Genomic DNA, 17,944 nt, shown 5'->3' on the forward strand with positions numbered 1-17,944 from the left:
AAGAGCCGAACACAACGCATCACGCAATTCTGAAAAACTCTTCTGGCATTCATCAGTCCAAGGAATAGGGTTCGGAGTATCCTTAACAGTAAGAGCTAACAAAGGTTTCGCAAGAAGCGAAAAATTCGGAATCCACTATCTACAGTACGACGTAATACCCAGGAAAGCACGCACTTCTCTCTGTGTGGTTGGCACACTCATTCTTGCAATCGCTTGAATTCTTTCTGGGGTCAATCTTCTTCCCTCCTTCGATAATAGGTGACCTAAGTAGGTCACTTCTTGTCGTCAATACTGCAATTTCGAAAGAGACACTTTATGATGGAAATCAGACAAATGACACAACAACGACAAAGTAGCCTCTTTACAAATCTCCTCATTATCAGCAGCAACTAAAAAATCGTCGACATACTGAGTAAGAGCAGCACCATCAGGTAAGACAATCGTATCAAGCTGTGTTTTCAAAGCCTGACTATAGATGGATGGACTCTCACAATAGCCTTGAGGAGCGCGCTTGAACCGGAAACTTCGGCCTCCTAAAGAGAAGCCAAAAATATCTCCACTCTCCTCGGCAATGGGAATGCTGAAGAAAGCATTCTTCAAATCAATCACCGAAAACCATGTGGCTGAAGCCGGAATCATAGTCAGTAAAGCAGTGATATCTGGAACAACTGGAAATTGCGGAACTACAATCTTATTCACCTCGCGAAGATCGATCACAAACCTATATACAGGCGGTTGAGAAGAATCAGTACATTTCAGAACAGGCAAAACCGGACTATTGCACACATTACCTCTCGTTTCTTCAATCACACCCTTCTCGGTCATATCATAGATGATCGCTAGAAGCGCTCTCTCACCATCACTAGAGATCCGATATTGGGGAATACGTGGCAATCTAGCATTCGCTTTCAGCGTCACAACATACGGTGGAATCTCCAAAAGACCCACGTCATTAGGACCAGTAGCCCAAAGAGAATCAGGAAGAGAACGCAATTCAACTAGAAGTCGATCTTTAGACAAATACATCGGAGAGATCACTCTCTTACCCAATGTAAGCTGTACTCCTGAAGGAGAACAATGTAGCGTTGCATACAATCTTTTCAACAAATCTAATCCCAACAAATTCTCACCACAACCTGTCGTTAAGATGAGGGGTGCTTCAAATTCACAAGGTCCAACAGAAAGAGACAAAGGACTAGAAATCAGATTACTAACTGGGGCACCAGAAAACCCTACTGCAACATTTGTTAAGCCAGACAAAGGTGCACCAGGGAGTTTAGAGTGCATGATAGAACTCTTGGAGATCTATAATGTATTTTAGTGGAGCAGACAATAATTAATTTGTGTTTAGCGGGTTGTATAAGATCGGAGTTGAATAACGTTGAATTGTGAATCAGGGGTCAGTTGCTGCAAGAAGTTACTTTGAGGTCATATAGTGTCGCTCTGTGATAGGACGGTTTGTGTAGAGCTGCACTGAGATTGGTCAAGCATGACAGAGAGAGCCGCGCAGTGATTGGGAGCTAGAACGATAATAAGGAAGTGTATTTCTTTGGAAATATGAGCAAAATAATTATAAAGTACATAAAGCATTTCCTTAGGAATCATGAAAATGTTAAAGAGCTTAAAAACACTGATACATGGAGATGTGCCAGTACCTACTAGAGAAGGATATCATACATGTACTTGGTTGGAGAATTGGATGAAATATATACACTGAGAAAGACTGACCATTAGCTTCACTTCAATATGGTATCTTTAATGTGTGGATTCTTGAGAATTTAAGGAGACAGATCAATGATATTAAGCCACCACCAAGACCTATGCAATTGGAAGCCCTTGGAGAATGGGAACATGTGGACCATCAGAAAGAAAAACAGAAACATCAGGGAACATATAAGAACACATGAAATAAGTACGTACGGGCTAAGTGGGACGCCCATCAGAAAATGTGGAGAAAGGATGTTGCAGAGGGAGTGCAAATGTATCCTGTATTATTCACAGAAAAGAGGGAGGCGGAAAAATGTAAAGAGAAGAAAAAACATCTTGAAAACTCTCAATCTCTCATGTTAACTGATGAGAGTGGTGATGAAATCAATGATGAGTTTTTGAGTGTATTATTGATGAATCGACCTCTGCCATATAACGAGCAACAATCACAGACAGGGTCAAATCCATTAGTGGGAAATCAACCAGGTGAACCTGCAATACCAAATAATTTAAATCCTGTAAATCCTTTTCTAATTGAAGAATAAACACCCAGATGAGTATGGTTTAGTACCCCCATGATACCAAATGCCTCAGATGCTCTTTCAGTTCCATTAACCATAGGACCTGAGGTTCCTTTATATCAATCAGGTATGGAAGGCCAGAAAATACATGCATTAACTGTTCCCACTGGGTTGGGGGAGCTAACATCATTTCACAGGAATTAAGTAGAGTTCAAATAAATTCCAATTAGACATTTCCGAATGTGGATACCTCTCAACAAGGGCATAAATCAGGAGTTAGTGCAGGGACCATTTGCACTACTATGTCACATAATCAAGTGAGACCAATCCCATTATCTAATACTGTAGAAGGGATTACCAAGACTCCTAACAGAGGACCACAAGCTATGGCAGGGAAAACTTTACAAATAGGAACTCGTGGTCCTGAAACCCGTGTCATCCCACAGATAGAGGGAGCCAGTGGAGGATCACAAGAGAGTGTAGTAAATCAAGCAGTAGGGCTTACCCCAAAGGAACTCGATGATTGGATAAAAGATATTGCTCCTTCTACTTCTGAAAAGGGTTAAAAGGAACAGGGAACTTCGGGAATGAGGAATTTAAGTGAGAACTCACTCGATGTAGCTAAGCTTAAGGTGGAACTGGAAGAAATGATTCTGGGAACTATTAGTCCTGGGAGGATTGTCAATTATCGGGATGATGTTTTATTGTTCATATGTAAGGATGTTACCAGAAGAGCTAGAAGTACTCATGAGAAATTGGCTGAAGCTGCACAGAAATATGGGGTGGACATACAGAAATCAAAAACATTACTGAAAACGTATCGATTAGATTTCAGTGATAAAGAGCTCGAGAATCTAAATCTGTCAGGAAAAAGATTACAGATTAAAAAGTTACTGTCCTCACTTAAGTAATGGGGAGAGTTAGAAAGATGGGAAGGCAGATATGTTAAAAAGAAGGATACAAAATGCTGATGTATCCAATGTTCGAAAGGGAAACCGGAATTTCAGAAACAAAAATATTTCCAATGAGGGAAGTGCCAGGAGGAGGGTATATTCATGTACCATGGACTAGACCAGATATATAGGGCCAGATGTAGGAGCCGAAATACCGGTCGGTAACAGCCGATTTTGGCCGTTACCGACCGGTATTTAGTAATTGGCATGTAGGGGCCCTATTTTACCGATTCGGTAAATTTACCGAATCAGTAAAAAAGCTGAAACTTGAGGCACAGGCCCTAGAGGTGTGTACCAGTCTAGGAACACCGGCGTTGCTGATTTACCTCACCCACAGGAAGCGGGTGCATAGGGTCGAAGTAGTGTCGGGTTTCGTCACGCTGGTCGATGGTGCTTGGAGCTGAAGATGCTGCAGGCGGCTCGATGTGAAGAGTTCTGGTGGATCCAAGGGTGGATCTGAAGTTGTGAAGACCTGAAAGCAGAGGGGACAATGTTCAAAGTCACTAGCCAGTGACTACCGTGGAACCAGGTTGGAACCAGGCGATGTTGGGTGCAAACAGGCGTTGAGGTGTAGCTTCTCTCTGCAGCCACGTAGACACTGGGGGTCAAGGACGTCCAGGAGTCGGTCACAAGCTGTCCCACGCAGGCTTCTCACTGTTGATGTGTCGGCAACTTGATTGAATCAAACAAGCCTTGGCTAATGCAAGCCATGCAGGAGTCAAAAAAGGCTTGTTACGCGGACCAGCAAGGTCAGAGTGGGTGCTCCTTTTCACAGGAGCTAAAGCAAGTCAGGAGCAACCAGACCCGCAGTGTAGTTCTTCGGTTTCATCGCCAAGATGGCCGCTGACCACGTGGCTAGTGGCTGGGATGGCGCGTCGAGTGGCACAATGCAAAAGGGCCCCACGCAGATCGTGGAGATGCTGGGGGGCTGATCTTCGGTGCAAGGGCTGCTCGATGGAGGGGGTTCTCAGTCCCTAAAGCACAACGTTGAGGGTGCCTCTGATGCTGCGCAGTCAGCTCTTCGGGTGTCTTCCAAGATGTCTGGTCCCACGTCTTTCTGTGCCTCCACGGGTCCCTTCTTTGCAGGGACTGTGGATCAAGCTGTGAGAAGTCTGGGAGTCTGGGTCTTGTCAGGCTCTGGGCTCGGGCTCCGGCGGGAGGTGGTGGCAAAGCAGACATCGATTCGCTGGTTGGTGCCTGTGTTCACAGGGTGGCCACTCCTAGGCCACAAGGGAGATTCTCTTCAGTCTTCTGTGCAGCAGAATGTCGAAGTCCAGTCGTCTTCTTCATTTAAAGTTGATTCAGGATGATCTGAGGTGCTCTGGCACTGCTCCCACTCTTATTCCCAATCTGAGGGGTGGATCACCTGCTAGGTCCCTCCTGTGGGTGGGACCAGGAAGGGGGGCGTTACACCCCCTTTCCTTTGTCCAACTCCTCGCCAGGCCTGGGTCTGGAAAGTCCCAGGACCGGTTTGGACTGGCTTATGCACGGGGACACCTTGTGTGCCCCGGGCATGTCTCAATCTATTCAGCCCTGTCCTACCCAATACACAAAATCCTGTCTGGGGTGGTGCTCGCACCTCCCAAGGCAGGAAACCCTTTTTCCAAGCCTCCCTCGCTGGAAGGACTCCCAGCAGCAGGAGGTCAGACTTGTCACAATGTATGTAATGAAGAAACATAGAAAGCAAACAATGACAGATAACGAGCAAGATAAGGCATGTGTAAAGAACCTAAAAGTTAACGATGTCCTGAACATTGATTGGCAATCTCAGACAACAATCAACCAAGGAAATTGGCTTAGCGAGGTCAGTTTCAGGTGAAGGGGTCAGTTTCTTACAGTTCACTCACAAGTCAGAAAAGGCCTAGTTAATAAGTGCATGAACAACGAAGCCCATGCAACTTTGTTTGTTTGGTTACCTCCACGGGCCTACGTAATGGCAACACAAAATGGAGGCACAGACAAAATGGAACCCATATTCGAGACAAAGTCTCTGAATACCTAATGAACTCGCTAGATAACGTGACGAATTCTCTCCATATTAGCCGTACTTACTAAATACGGAACAACATCACCAAAATCGTGACGGAACCATAACCTCACAGGACAAGGCAGAATTTACAGAACCTCAGAATACAGGAACATCAATACTCAGCTACTGTCACATCCCCATTGATGAATAATTTACGTGGAACCACTTCAAGCTGAAAGCTTCCAAAACAGAAATACTGACCTGGGGTGAATGGAAAAAAATAAAATCCTCAGTTTTTCTGGCCAGGTGAACTGGACTGAGACCTCCACCAAAAAATTGCAACAACATTTAGAAATCATGGAGTCTACAAAATCCATGAATACTAAAGTAGGCAGGCTGTTACAATAATCTTTGTACGCAATGAAAACACTAAAACAAATCCTTCTACGTCTTGGATTTCCTCAAATGGTACAAGCAAAAATATCGCTCATCCTCTCAAAACTTGATTATGCTAAAGGACAATACCACAGCATTACACTCTCAACTATTAGAAGGATATAAAGAATCCAAAGCTCAGCAGCAAGACTACTTCTAAATGTAAACATATGGCCCCATATCTCTCTATTACTAAAGACTCTACACAGGCTCCCAATTGAAAGACAATCCTCTATCAAGCTACTGTACATCAGAAAAGACATCAATATATGGCAAAGGACAAACATTCATTCAAACAAAAGTCACCAAATACTCCCATCCCATAAATGTACATTTCAGGCTGGCACAACGCTTAATAATTCTATCTTACAGGAAGAAAACAATTGGCGGAACTACCTTCTCCATTCAACCCACAAAACTATGGCACTCCATAACTGCAAAGAACACAGCCATACAAAATCACTTGAAGAATGGTTAAGACCTGTTATTTCCCAATTTGATCCACAAACACTCTACAAGAACTCAATTTCTGGTCTCTGAGACTACAGACAGAAGCCCCTCCAGGACCCTTTAAGATCAAGTAAGAACCACATCAGCAGAATATCTTGATAAACAGCCCTGTACTAATTCCAGGGAGAACAACATATCCCTATAAGCTTTCCAGCTATTAGTCCATCTCAAACATATTCATACCAGAATATTTCAGTGTAAGTCCCAGAGTTGACCAATCCCGTAAATCTTAACAGAGAAATTGTAAAGGGCCAGCTATCCAGATTTATCACATAACTCCATACCTCATATTACAATAAGCCAAGTACGAAGTCAAAAGAATATAGGCATTCTTCTACATCTATCTAACCAAATATGAACAGACTCTGTCAGCACCATAAACAACCAAATGAAACAACCAAAGAAGTAACAACATGTATCACTTCATACATATAGCAACCCACACCTTTCTTTTTACATCCTCATATTGCCTCCTATCTCAGAAATCTACTTCCACCATAGTCCTAAAACACCACATGAAAGCTGACCTTTGATTTTACAGGTAGTGAATATTTTCTCTCCTTCCATTTAGCTGAATGAGCCTCTCCTAGACGTCCATCCTCTGCAGGTCTTAATACCTCTGATTTAAGCCTACTTTGCCACATACCTCTCCACCTCACTTTGTATTATTTTTCAGCAACATAGCAACACTTCTCACAAATAATAAACTCGCCTTCTAGGTGACCATTCCCTGCAGTTCGAGAATATCTCATCTCCTGCAACCCATTTGCATTTCTCTGTTTGTCTCACCGCTCATCACACTTCACCAACTCTCCTCCTGTATTACCTCTCCTGGCTATCTAACATTACTAGACTAGCCACTCATTTTGTGTTACAAGGTACTGTGCTACCCTTGATAATAACTTCAACACCTCGTCAGGGGCAGTAAGCTCTATCTAAATCCAATCACAGTACAATACAATACAAAATAAACACTTTCCACCTTGCCACCATGCCTAGTACACTCTCTACTATTTATATACCTACTCTAATGCGTAAAGATCCTGGTCCTTACTTCTTCACACTTAAACTTCACTCCTAAACACAGTGACAAAACATGATGAGAGCACATTTCTGGTTCTCATGCACAATATCAAAATACTACCCATATAGGCCACGTGACCGACATACACTCTTACAGCTATAGTACTCCCACAGAGTAGCATGCAGCGTATCCACAAATGCACCTTGGCGCCTCACCAGGGTTACATCGGCGGTTTCTGCATGAGGGCGAGGGAGAGTGGTCCCCCTCGCCTCCTGCTGCCATGCACAAAAAATAAAATGGCAATTAAAAGATTTCATTGCCATTTTATTTTCCGACGTGCGCACAGCAGCAACCAGCTGACCCCAAGCCCAGAGACATACAGGGAGTGTCCTCTGCTGCTGGCTGGCAGCAGAGGAGAAGAGCAGTAGCTGGCTGGAATCTTCAAAGTGCACATGTCACTTTGGCCTGCTGTCTTGCGCTGGCCAAAGTATCATTCACACTTTGAAGCTCTCTACTCAGCTGTCTTAGACAGCCAAGTGGAGACCAAGCACAGGACTACAGGGCCAGGCTCTTCTCTCATGCTGATTAACAGCATGACAGCAGCGTCTGGATTGGTTAGGGTAACGCAACTGCAAATTCAGAATTGGAACACCGAGGAGGACGGAGAACGTGCCGCTGTGGCTAAGTACTATTATTATATTTATTTAAAATGTTATTCCAGTGTTTTTTTCACTTTTGGAGGAAGGGGTATTTTATTAAGCATGGGTGAATTTTGCGAATCTGGCGTTCGCGAATTTGCGTATTTGCGAACTCGCAATCCGCAAAATCCGTGAATTCTCGCGAATTTGCGGATTTTTTTTTTTTGTGTTCGCAAGGGTTTCTGCCAGTTCGCGAGGGTTTTGTACCAGTTCGCAATTGCCAACTTACTTGTCGGCTCGCAACGGTCACGGCTATGTTGTTTCTACGTCTGGTTCATCATCACAGGTTCCCAGCACCCTCTGTTTCACCACTGCCACCCTCTGTTTCACCCATGCCACCCTCTGGTACATCAATGCCACCCTCTGGTTCATCATCACTGTAGATTATGGGGGGGAAAGCAAGCACACCTGCCCTGCTTCAACTGACATGAATTAATTTGGGGTTGATTTATTAATGTGTCACTGTTTTAAAATTCCAGTCTGGCACCTGCTTCCTTATCTGTAATTTGCTTTCTGTTGCAGTGCAATTTTTTTTCCAGGACCTTTGTGGCCTACTTGTAGCTATTCTATGAACCTGCTGTGAGGGTCAGAGCAGGGTCATACAATTGTTGCAACTAGCAACTGAACTCTGGAGGGGCCCCAGTCAGGAAGCACTACAGGGAATGGTTACTATTACTAATGATGAGTTTGAACTTTTGCACCTGCTGAGTGCTTTCAGTTTTGCAAAATTCGTTTTTCTGCAGAACAGCAACTGTAATGCCCCAAACAAACATAGGCAGCTGAACTCTGGAGGGGCCCTCAGGAAGTACTACAGGGAATGGTTACTAATGATGAGTGAACTTTTGCACCTGCTGAGTGCTTTCTGCAGAACAGCAACTGTAATGCCCCAAACAAACTTACTTATGAAAGTTGATTTCTAATCCAAAAGTGATCCAAAGAGAGTCAAAAGGCCTCAAATCCAAAAAAGTGCAGGCAAATGTCAACCTGAGGAGTTATTCTGATAAAAATCATCATTTTCAGAAGGTCTATGCTGCTTGCTAGTGGATTTCTTGTGCAGAATTGCAAATTTTGTAATTTCGCGAGAGCGAGATTGTTGCTGCCCGCCGCACCTACATGTTCGCAATTGCGAACTCTTGCGATGCGTCGCCAAACTCCCGCAGGATCCCGCAGCAAGATCCAAAATGGCACAGCACTCGCAAAATATTGAGAAAAACAACTCGGCAAACGCTGAATGACGGTAAGTGAACGCTGCACGCCGCAAAATTGTATCACCAAGAAAAAAAAATCCGCTGCGTGCGAATTTGCGGATTTTCGGTAAATTCGCGAGCGTTCGCGTATTGTGAATTTACCGAAAATCCGCAAAATCCACGAGCGGAACGGATTTTCCGCCCATGCTTATATTTTATTTTGGACTTTTGGAGGGAAGTGGTATTTTATTTTGAGCTTTTTGCGGGAGGGGTGGTTTACTTTGGGGTTTCGAAGGGAGGGAGTGTTTCATTTTGTTTTTTTGTGAAGTGATGGGGCACTTCACTCGCCCCAACGCTTTCATAGGGTATCAGCCACCCCTGCAGGGGTATGAAGTGCTTTGTAAATGCACCTGCAACACAAACAATAATGTTTCAAGTGCATTTACTGACATATTCAGCAACTTTTAGAATATAAGGTTCATGTCGAACATCAGCTTTCTATAAGAAGGAGCTAATGCAAAAGCCAACTTTCTTTAGTATACGTTTTTGTTTTGATAGATTGAATATTGGTTATTGTGTAGCAATGCAACATTCATTTCTACACCAGAACACAAAGCAGGCAGCCCATGGAGCACCTGCAAAATCAGGTTACATGAGATTTTAACATGTGACTTAATAATCAACTGCAATACACCTTATTCTGACAATTTCTTTCCAATCTCTAGTTAATCAACAAACACATCACCCCAACACATTGCCATGGTAAACCCCTCAACCACATACTTATATCTAGCACACTATCCTACACTAAACCAACAATTAGCCCTCTTATGCCAGAACTATGAGTTAATACACATACAAGTCAACCTTACTCCACGATTCCATCCCTCATCTTATACCAACATTTTCAAACAGAAACACTCCTCACACTCACTCCCAGCATGCATATCCCTCATTCATAATGACCTCACTCCAATTCTTCGCAATTCGTTGAATTTTTTTTTTTTAACAGTACTCGAAAAAGGGGTCTAATATACATCACCTACTTCTATGTATGTGCCACAAGAATAAGACCACCACTACAGTTGAGGAATGGAAATAAGCCCTATGCACACTATTGTTAAGGTCTGAACATCTGGGCCGCTCCATTAAAACGATCCTGGGTTACTTGGGGCAATGACAACTCCTTCCAGTAACAACTGAGTCTTTGCACCACCAAACTTTGAATCCAGCTAGTCACCCCAGAAAAAACAGCCAAACTGAAGAAAAAGCCAGTTCAGTTCAGTCGCTAAGTATTTGAAAAGCACAGTCAGGGTACCAGCAGAACCAATGTATACTGAGGAACAAGACAAGGAAGGAGTAGAAAGCAGGATCAAAGAAACACAAAAGCGAAAAAAATGGGCAGCATGTTACGCAGGTTTACAACCAACCTGTTTGGAAATTGGGCAGAAGCATTGCGAAGCATGGTGCAACTGCACACCAGGTATCATATACTAATCAGGGAATCATCTGACAGGAACTTCTTGTAGACAAGGACCCCATATTTTAGTTTGGCATAATGGCATTAAATACAGGTATCCTTGCCGGCATACAATGCTGAGGAGAAGGAGTATTGTTGCTACAAGGACACGGTGAGATCCCAGTGGCTCTGTGTGGCTGTGAAGGCTGTCTCTGTCTGTGGTTTGAGTGCATGTTGACAGTTCCTTGTCCTCTCACTCTTGGGTCTGGCTTTCCTACTGTCAGGTTTTATGCCTTTTGGTTGTGTGCTGGTGGCTATGTGAGGTTGCTGTTCCACTGCGCAGCTCTCAGGTCTAGGGGGTCTTTGCACTGTACAATTGCTCAATCCCTGTGTAGTGCTGGCTCCCATGTGGTCTCTGACTTTTCCCTGGATTTGTTCTTTGGTACAATAACACAGTGACCACTTGTTGTTTTGGGACCGCCTAGGTAGCTTGTAGTGCAGCTTCCACCATCTTCTTCAGGAGGTTGGCCCATGGCTAGTTCAGTTCTTGGCTACCAGAGATCTCTCTTCTGTCTGCTTCTGCCATCTCTCTTGAAGCAGATGGCAGCCCGGTCTCATGTCTTTGTGGATAGATGCTGCACATGCTACTATTGTATTCCTTTAACTTGTGGGTGTTCACCTCCCCTTCGGTTTCAATTGCAGTGCTGTCTTGGGCTGTAGTCTTCTTCTGCAGCATGGTTGTCATGCACTGCCCTGTCCTCCATTAGGTGGAAATGCCCCTTCCAGTTAGTTGGTTGTTACTCCTTGCTTGATGCCTTGTGGCCAACAGTTTGATGACGATTGTCACTCATTGTTTTGGGTGCTGGGAACCATGGGTGGCTCCTCCATGTAGGCGTAGGAGCGTTGCCCCACTGCTTTCTTGCAGTATGAGAAGCAGAAACATAAAATGGTATTATAAATACCATTTTATGTTTCTGCGTCTCACACTGTGAGAAAGCAGAGGGTTTGGTTGGGGCGGGCGGATGGGCAGTCCCGCTCCAGGGCAAGGGAGGAGTGGCTTGCCCACTGTTGTGGGCGCTGACTGTTTGGTTCGCCCCAGGGCCGACCAAACCAGTCATAAGCACTCTCTGTTTTCTCCATGTAGGCTGCATGCAGCCTACATGGACAAAAATGTCCTCCCTTTAAACGCCTGTGTGGTCCGCGTCCCAGCCAATCACAACGCTGCATTGCAGCATTGTGATTGACTTAGGGCAGGGGAGGGAGGCTGCCTGCTTCCTGGGACTCGGAGCAGAGACAACGCGATGCGAGACCGGACCGGGCATTTAAAGTTAAGTTTTTAATTGGTTTTAAAATTACCCCTCCCTGCGAGACTCCCACCCCCATCCACGAGTCATGGCAGCCACGACTGCTGGGAATTGCTTTACTGTCTTCCATTTTATAGGCACTCTGCTAATTGTTTCTGCCATCCTGTAGAGAATTCATACTTGGTATAGATATTTTGTATCCTTGTGTGGGGCATGCCTCTCTGCCTCAGTGGTCATGTCATCTCTGGTGTAATTTCTGATCTCCGAAGTCTGCCTTGGTGTTTTCGTATGCTTCTTTAATAAGTATTGGGACAAGATAGAGGGACATAAGGAACTTCCCTGGTTACTTACCAGTATTCTTCTTTACTTTTAGCTCTTTTTTCCCATCATTCTTCCGACCCACACACCCTCTCTCTGCTGTTAGATCTTTGGTTGAAGCTCTGACAATTTAGGAGGAAGCAGGGACTGCAAGCTTCTTTTACGACACCTGTTATAGGTGGTTGGAGCTTGAATTCTCCGCATTTAGACTAGAATTTTTCTTGTCTCAGAGGTGGAATCCACCTTATCAGTAAGGACTCTGACGAAGAAGTATGGGACCATGAGTAATGTTATGTTATGTTATGTTGATTTGTATAGCGCACTAATCACCCATGAGGATATCAGGTGCTTAGGCAGATGTGGTGTATGGCCTCCCTGGTGATTATTCGATGAACCAGGTCTTTAGCTTCCTGCTGACCTCAAGAAGTGAGGAGGAGGCTCTGATATATTGAGGGATGTTGTTCCGTATTTTGGTGTGAAATGTGTTATGACGATTACCATTAAGTAATCCTTGCATTCTTTGATATTTTATTGGTAATCCAAGACATTGTAACACAATTTAATGGATTTGGACATGTTAGACCTGTCAGCCTTAGGGTGGTCTTCCGCCAAACGGTTTGCCTTACTCTTTCATTTCTGCTGATCTCGTTTTTGTTGGCCTTAGGACTCTGTGTACTTCACCATTGCTCACCAGTTCTAACGTGTGTGTACTCACTTCCTAAAACATGGTAATATTGGCCACCCAATTGACACATTTCATTTACTTGTAAGACCCTAGTAAAGTGGTACTACCTGAACCTAGGGCCTGCAATTTAAATGCTACTAGTGGGCCTGCCACACGGATTGTGCCACCCACCTAAGTAGCCTTTTTTTTATCATATCTCAGGTCTGCCACTGCAGCCCGTGTGGGCAGTTTCAAACTGCTATTTTGACCTGGTAAAATAAACCTTTTGCCAGGCCTAAACCTTCCATTTAATACATGTAAGCCCCCATTAGGGTAGGCCATAAACAACCCATAGGGCAAGGTGCAGTGTATATAGAAAGTTGGACATGTACTTTTAACTTTTACATGTCCTGGAAGTGAATAACTCTCAATTTTTCTTTTCACTACTGCAAAGCCTATCTCTGCCACAGGCTAACATTGGGTTCTCTTTTTACATTTCATAAGTGATAACTTTGGAACAAGTAGGAGTATTGAGTTTGGTTTGCAATTTAAAACCCTCATTAAATGGTAAAGTCAGATTTTAGGTCACAAGTCTGAAAATACCACTTTTAGAAAGTTGGCATTTTCTTGTCCCAACCATTTGGTGCCTGCAGCCTGTATCCTTGGCCACAAGACTATGTGCAGTTCACCTTTGTGTATAATACCCAGACAGTGAGACAAAGGAGGAATAGGTGTTGGCAGATAGGCCATCTCTGACATGGGAGGGGGAGGAGCTGTCACCTACCAAACGTGCACATCACAAAGGCTATGCCTCAGCACATTCACAAAGGGTTTCACACCAGTCTTTTGTGCCCCCAGACCAACTGGGGCCAAGGCAAAGAGGCAGGAAATTCCTAAGACGTTTGGGACTGGAAACCTCCAAAACCTTCTCCTATTTCAACGCTGGCACCAAGTATATATATATTGGACCATCAGACCCAACTCTTCAGTACACATTTAGATCTATAGAAGACTCAGAAGAAGGACTGCTGTGCTGAAAGAAGGACTGCTACTCTGTATCATGCTGCCTGAGTGAGTAAGACTGGACCTGCATCTTGAGCCCAGACCCACCAGAGTGATTCAAGGGCTAGTTGGCTGGCCTCCTGATGAGAGCCTCAGGGACAGAAAAGGCTCTAAATACCTTGTACCCTGCACCTTAATTCTCCCTGCTTTGAGTCATGCCCCCAAGTGGTGCCACCCCAGTCCTGGGCCCTCAGAAGTGGGCATGAAGGTGCTAGCCCAGCTGCAGTCTTTAGCAGAACTGATGCAGCACGACGCATCTCCTCGCAACTTCGCATCGAACCGCTGCTACGTGACACCTCCCTGATGCAGGGCCCCGCAGTTCCTCAGGATGGCTGCTGCATGACACATCCTTGATTCAGGACCTTGCATTACAGCCCCGCAGCTCCTTGGAACTGCTGCTACACAGGGCATCCTCGAGGCTGCTCCTCGCATTGCAGCCCACAGCTTCTTGGAACCACCACTGCTTGACCCATCCTTGAAGCAGGACTCTGCATGGCCCCACAACCAGGATTAAAGGTACTTTGTTCAGCAGGCCAAACTGTGTCCCTGTGTCTGGCCTGCACTCCATCGCAGTTGGCCTGAACTTGTGACTTTGTCCCAGTCCAGTGTGATCAGATAATCACAATTGGACTTTTGTGCTTTTAAGTACTTTTCTTATCTAAATCTTTAAAATTGCATATCTCTGGTTCTACTACTTGGATGTTTGTATTTTTTCAAAAAATGTATTTCATTTGACTTTATCTTTCTAAATTGGTTTGGGTTTTCTCTTGTGTTGGGTTTTCACTTAATTTCTGCTTGAAGTGCTGCATAAATACTTTACACATTGCCCCTAAATTAAGCCTATCTGCTTTTTGCAAAGCTAAAAGAGGGATAAGCACAGGTTCATTTCTGGTGTGCTTGTGATTTCATCTTGACAGGAATTGTGGTTGCTACTTGAATAGGGCTTCAAACCCCTCAACACGTAACGGAACTTCCTACAGGTCCCATTTATTCATTGTGTACATTGGAGAGAGTTGTTGGCACTCCTATTGTCTATATAATTTGCAAACTGTTCCAAGAACTTGCTGTCTATTTAACAGATCTGTGACAATATGTCAATGTTATGCCTTTAAAGTCCTAATAACGGGATCAATAGTGGTCACTCCTAATCCATGTATCGGAGGTGCAAAGCACGGTACGATTAAGCAATAAGCACCGAAACAAACAACTATTTTAATTTGCTAATCCTGAGGCGCCTGCTGCTTGTTTTTTGGTTTATATAGACCTGCTAACTTTATCTCCCCTGTGTAGTGTTTTTCAGCCACCGAAGTTAGATACACTTGGGATGACGGATGCACAAATGAACCCTAGGGTAAGCTATTCATGCATTGGACCCAACAACATTCTTATGGTAATACATGGTTAGCACTGCCTTTTAGAAATCATGACACTGAAATTGGCAGCTGCGATTCGCCACTCTAGGTCACCAGACTCCTGAGGGGGTTTGCCTGCAGTAACGTTTGCCCCTCTGAGTGCGTCAATTGCAGGCACTGTTGCATGCATCCCAAACAAGCCACACAGTGGACATGCTCATTATGTGAACACCCAACTTAGTTTGAATGACTCTCTCAAAGAAGATAATTCATATTAACCAGAAGTCCTCTGGGTTGTGAGAGAGCGCAAACTGAACAAAATGCATGAGTGCACCATAGGTACAAGTTAGTCGCACAATTATAATGGAAGTGCTTGTAAGAGTTGAAGATACATTCACCTATACTTAGACGTGTGTAGTTAACATAGAGAATTCATATAGAAGTGGAACAGACGCAGAAATGTGTGGAAAATGTATTCTTATTAGACGTGATTAATCATGGTCCATGTTATGTAGCTGCTAATGGAGGAATGTCATGCTGCAAAGCATAGAAGGGAGCAGGCCTCATGGCCAGGACAGAAGGGTTTGGAAATGTACGCGTATACATAAACATGGATTGCACTAATGTTATAGTAATTCTGTTTATTCGTTAGATTTATATTCCATAGAAGTGTTTCTCATAATCAAAGAATAAAGTGTTGAAATGTTATTTTAATTCACGAAAGGATTTGAAGAGAATAAAACCTCTGCGAGAATGGTTGTAGGCCTGAAGAGATAAAAAGGTTTCTGATTTGCAGGTGCTGGTACAGGCCGAGCTATGTCGAGAAATAAGTTGCAAACTTCTGTTAGAAGTTTATGAGAAATGGGATTCAGTTGCGGATGTCTGTCTGCAGGTGCGAGGGGGGTTCCAATCAAAAGTTTGATGAATAGAGCTCTGTTCGGGTAGACTGGTACAGACATGGAGGAGGATTCAGGAATGTTTAGGGGGTATCCGCGAGCTGGAGAAGAAGCCTGAGAAGCAAGGTCAACGCTAAACACGAGGCCCAGAGGAAGATCATCATGGAAAAAGCCAGAATCGACACCACGTGAGGGGCGTCTCCTGAGGGGCGTTTCATCAGTAATTGTGTTTTCTATTAGGGACAGGACCCTTGGGTGGAGTTAGAGCAGATGCCTGAGGACCCTTCAGAGAGCGGATGGGTAGGCAGAGAGGGGTCATGACTGGAGATCATAGGTTTTCACCTAAAGACTAAGAGTGGGTGATCTTCTTAGGAAGACATTCACAGCTGACACCTTTGATAGTGTGGGATCTTGTTAAGTAGGGATACCATCTAGTACAGGGTAGGGACAGCCTAACCTGATTCCTTCCTTCCTTTGTAAATGACGGATAGATCACAATTCGTGTCTATGCTTGCAACCTTGCTGATTTTGGAACTAGTTCTAGTAGTGTTCTTTGCTCGCCTAAGAACTTTTAGAGAACATATGTTTGTATTAGTGCCTCTATATCTTTTGAATCTCGTTTTGAGATGCCTGTACTTGCAGTTATCAATGACTCTGTAATAAACCTTTAAAACTTAGAAGTAGTATGTGGTTTTTCAGAGTCGAGCCCATTATTAGTCAAACTAACCTGGTATTAGATGCACTTTCTTTCCTCAATGACAGGCAATAAAGATACAATCGACCTGAACGGGGTTTAGATCTAGAGTGATAAGATAGAGATCAAAAATCCCGCCCTCCCAGTTGGTAGCAGAGGATGGTTGCCTTCTTGAGGAAGGTGATCTAGGCCAGGTTAGATTACCCCAAGGCCCCTAGAGATCGATGATCAGAAGAACCGCCCGCCGAAGAGGGTGCTGAAGGCGCGAGAAAGAAAAGCAGCAGTATCGGTCGAGAGTGAGTTTAAAGGGTCATGCGTGTTCGATTGCGGTGTTTTTGTGGTGTATCTATGTTGCGGAGTTGAATGCCTGTAGAGTGACTGTGGAACAGGTTGTGAGCGCGCGCAACCGGTGCAAATCTTAAGTTCAGAAGAGAGCTTAAGTGGTTCGGGTGTATCGGACATCCAGAGTAATTGTCAACCAGTGTGAAGGGGGTCATGAGGTACCATTGATCGCCCGCAGGACCGAGATAGGGGGAACGTAAGAGTGAGTGTGTGAGTAACGGACGCTGGTCGGAAGTTACTGTGTGTAAGCAACCTATCAGAGAGACGATTGCCTGAAAAGACATTTCGTCAGTTGTGGTGACAATTACAGATAAACTGTGGACGCACAGGCAAGAGAAGTGATCACTTGGTCGGAAGTAATCACCTTTCAGTGTATGAATGGGACGCATGCGTGACCGAGAGACGAGCTGAGAAAGGAGGGGAACTGCTGCGAAGGGGAGACGAGTGACGTCAGAAAGTGCCGCGCTGGGATTGGCCGGTACAGGTGAGACCGCGCTGTGATAGGCCAGCTAGCAAAGCCGCGCTAGGATTGGCGGATTGTCACCAGGAAGTAAATAGAATAGCGAAGCAGGAAATTGTACGTTTAATCATGAAATGTTTTAAATGGTTAAGAGTGGCGTTTAAGAGAGAGAGGCGGAGATCTTATGATGGGGAAGAAGCCCCGCCGGAGGGTACGCCGGCAAATTATATAGCAACGAATGTTGGGTTGCATACTATAATGTGGATTTCAAATTGGTGTAAGATTACAGAAGGGAATGAGGAACTGACGTTTCCAAAGTACGGGACGTTTAGATTAGAGGTATTACATCGATTAAAAGCAGTTATGACCTCAATGAGACCTCTGCCTAG

Source organism: Lissotriton vulgaris, chromosome 5, assembly GCF_964263255.1.
Source record: "Lissotriton vulgaris chromosome 5, aLisVul1.2, whole genome shotgun sequence".
In the NCBI taxonomy this organism is placed as follows: domain Eukaryota; kingdom Metazoa; phylum Chordata; class Amphibia; order Caudata; family Salamandridae; genus Lissotriton; species Lissotriton vulgaris.